The 3,849-nt window shown below is 36.0% G+C and overlaps 1 long non-coding RNA gene across 2 annotated transcripts in view; it reads right to left on the bottom strand.

The window, feature by feature from the left end:
• The window catches only part of LOC111087473, a 128,903-nt gene that overhangs the window by 70,301 nt on the left and 54,753 nt on the right, over positions 1–3,849 (bottom strand). Inside the window, exon 3 of one of the 2 annotated variants that reach the window (XR_002612145.1) lies at positions 669–883. This is a non-coding gene — a long non-coding RNA (uncharacterized LOC111087473). Of the gene's footprint in view, positions 1–564; positions 884–3,849 lie in introns of those variants that run through there. The other variant, XR_002612144.1, reaches the window with a different exon arrangement.

Here is a 3,849-nt window from a genome sequence, read left to right as displayed (position 1 = left end):
TGTTTAATGAAAGGGATATCTTTTCCTATTATTTTTCCTTAAGAAAACCCTGTATATCCCGTAAACAGTGTTGTTTAATGAAAGGGATATCTTTTCCTATTATTTTTCCTTAAGAAAACCCTGTATATCCCGTAAACAGTGTTGTTTAATGAAAGGGATATCTTTTCCTATTATTTTTCCTTAAGAAAACCCTGTATATCCCGTAAACAGTGTTGTTTAATGAAAGGGATATCTTTTCCTTTTATTTTTCCTTAAGAAAACCCTGTATATCCCGTAAACAGCGTTGTTTAAAGAAAGGAATATCTTCAAAATTTTTTATTTGTTAATAATAACTAACATCAGCCAGCTTTCATCCAATAATAAAAACACAGGTGACACGCGCCGCCTCCCATGGCCTGCTGGTTAGGGCGCTCGACTTCCAATCTGAGGGTCGTGGGTTCGAATTCCCGTGGGGTTCTTATAATGTACAAGAGCTAGCGATAGGTATTGTTGACTTTCCTCTAGTCTATCACTGCCCTAGCGTAGCTTTGCGCGAAATTCAAACCAAATACAGGATAAACATAATTCCTTGTGAAGTTTTTCTTATTATTATTACATAAGATTATTGTTCTACAATTCGAAACTTGAATAATGTCTCAGGATAACTGTTATTAATGCCAATGTTTTACCTTTATCTTGCCTTAAGGTATCAGTCACTTAGGGGCCGAGCGTGGTCCAGTAGTTAACTTTCCAGGCTGTTCATTGAAGAGTCCATAGTTCGAGAAGTGGTGCTTTGAACACGCTCGGAAGTCTTAGATAAATGATAGTCAGAGACCTTATTGTCAATGGCACAGTTGACCTACTGCTTTCCCTCTCATCAGTCCAAAATTAAGAACGGCTACACCTAAAACATAAGGTTGAACATTTCAATACCAGTTCCAATCACTTGAAGAACATATCTTATTTCCGCTGTACAAAATTAAAAACAAAAACACACATTCTACTTCAGGTTCCCCGGCCGAGATGGTTTCTGTCATTGGTGATATTGATTACATTTTATTATTAAGCACACATCTTCAAAATGAGTTATCTCCGCTGTGTTTAACCCAGCACTCGAACACTCAATTTTAGTGTTATAAGTCCTTAAGCTGATTGTTGAGCCACAAGCGTGAAAAAATAAAAATCGACACTGTAATTTTTGATCCACGTCATGACTTAAGGCTCTCCTGTGATACTTAAACTTCAGTTTGTTCTACTGTAGAAAACAGACAACGGAGAAAATATTCGCTTAGACCTCCCTGTGGTTCAGCCGGATGTCTGCGGACTTATAACGCTAAAAACTGGGTTTCGAAAATCGTGGTGGACAGATAGCTTATTTTGTAGCTTTGTGCTTAACTACAAAGAAATCCTGACTTATTATCATAATACAATAAACACATACATTTACTCAAGTAAGTGCGAGTGCTAATGTTAAGTGTTGAAGTTACAAGTCCAAGCGTTACAATCTTAATCAACGAACAAAGCACTAAACGTAGAATTCGAAACCCCACAATCCTTCTTGTTAAGCTCTCACGAGAGGATGGCTTTTTTTTTAGTGCATCTGGATGGAATTTTTGAAACTTAAATGTTCACAGTGTCATTTCTTTTGCCATCAGACAGCTGTACAGTGAAACTTGACATTCTCTACTCAATATCGTAAGAGCAATGCAACACAAAAAGTTGTTTTTTGTACTCCATATTCCAGTTTTAAAGTATACGATTCAAACACTAGAGGGCTTTTTCACCCCCGCATCTGTTAATCGTTGTTCCTCAATTTTCAGCTTTCTTAACTAAAAAGTACCCGCAAAATTCCTATCTATAGTTACAAATAAATACACGTAACGTTTATTTTTAATGTATTCTTTGCCATTCTATACTGAAGAGGGTTTTGTTAGCTTCCTAAAGTTTGAATCTAGTGTTTTCGTAATGCAGTATTTTGCTAAGTGGAGTTTATAATTAATTTTATAATTAAGTGTTCTATAAACAGAAGCATTTTATAATGGCTTATTTAAACAGAAACGTGTTGTCCTTATTCACGTAAAAATATGTTCTGTTTTGCGTCTGTTAGTACTTTCTGTGAAAATGAGACGTTTCCTTTTATATATATCAGTTGTGTTGTCCTCTATGTATTTACTTTTTTTACCTACAAAATGTTGCTTTTTTGTAGCCACGGCACAGCGGCTCATAGTTTGTTTGTTTGTAATTATGCACAAAGCTACACAATACTCTGCCCACTACGGGTATTGAAACCCGGTTTCTAGCGTTGTAAGTCCGCAGACATACGACTGTGCCACTGGGGAAAGGGGGGGGGCTCATAGAATGACTCTTAGTTTTTTGTTTGTTTTTTCAAGTTCAAACTTTTAGTTCACAGCTCCTTCTCTTGACCAATTTGAGATCTAATTACAGCCGCGGCTATTAAAGATTTCCTCTTGTTTTCTTTAAATAGTAGCTGGTCGGACTCTATGTTAAGAGAGTAAAAGAAATTTCAACTCCAAGTAGAATTCAAGATATTGTCAACCAACTAAACGTAGAACAATTAATATAATCAAGCCCATAAACATGTCTAGTTCGTATTGTTTCAAAGTGTAAACAAATAATACCTGATAACACTTAAATTCGGATCATGTATAAAATGTAAACGAATAACGAAATCAAGATGACGTGTAAATCATATGATGAATGTTTTTATTTTGCAATGTACTAATTTAATTATGTACAACTATATGAGCACGAGGACTTACTTATTGGTTTAGGATCGTTCTACTTGAAATGGTATTGCATATAGTAACATTTCATTATTTGTTTCATGTTAAGCATAAAGCTACAGAAAGGTCTATCCGTGTTATTCCCACCACGGGTATCGAAACCCGTTTTTTAGAGTTATAAGCCTTGAGACTTACCGCTGAGCCACCGGAAGCACCAACGTTTCGTTTTGCCCATTAGCATACCAAAGTTAAAAACCTGTAAGAGGTCAAAGGTTAACATTTTTCGTTGTATACTTCCAATATTGTGTATGGAAATTTTCTGAATGCGACTACTTCGGAAACAAAAGAGTAATACGTTGTATTCAAGAGGAAGTAGATGGAAAAAGAAGTTTTGGAGAAATGTAACATGAGACGTGTCACATATCAAGGGTTCGATTCCCCTAGATGGACACAGCAAATAGCCCGATGTAGCTTTGCTATAAGAAATACACACACTAAGCCTTCTTTTTTATGCTTCAAGTAATAATAAAAAGTGCACTAAACCATCTTGCCCTTTAAATTTCTATTCATCAACCCTTATCTAAACCATTATTTCATAAAGGTGCTTTAAACGTCCAAACCGCTAGACCGATTATCACTAAACCTGGCCTGTATTCTTACGGCTCTCGGGAAGTGTTATAAATAGGTCGGATCTGATCCCTCTATGTCGCCCTCAGAGCTCTATGCGTTCAACGGATGCGTCAGCTCCTTCCATTTATTATCACAGGTGTCGGTGTACGTATAACTACAAGATATTAATATTGGATTGATTGATTAAATTTCAACTTAGAAAATCGTTTAATAAAGAGTATTGTATGAGTATATTATTTAATATAGTACTTAGTATGCAAGTTGTTCGTTCGTTGTGCCATTTGTGATGAATCAAATCATTAAGAATTGTTTGTTTGTAATTAAGCACAAAGCTACACAATGGGCTATATGTGCTCTGCCCACCACGGGTATCGAAACCCGGATTCTAGCGTTGTAAGTCCGCAGACATACTGCTGTGACACTGGGGGGGCATATTAAGAATTAGTTTAAAACGTGTGATTTTAGATATTAGATAGGTTTCACTAAAATATTGGAT

This window comes from Limulus polyphemus, unplaced genomic scaffold (assembly GCF_000517525.1).
Source record: "Limulus polyphemus unplaced genomic scaffold, Limulus_polyphemus-2.1.2 Scaffold2198, whole genome shotgun sequence".
NCBI lineage: Eukaryota > Metazoa > Arthropoda > Merostomata > Xiphosura > Limulidae > Limulus > Limulus polyphemus.
This window is presented reverse-complemented; position numbering and strand designations above follow the sequence as displayed.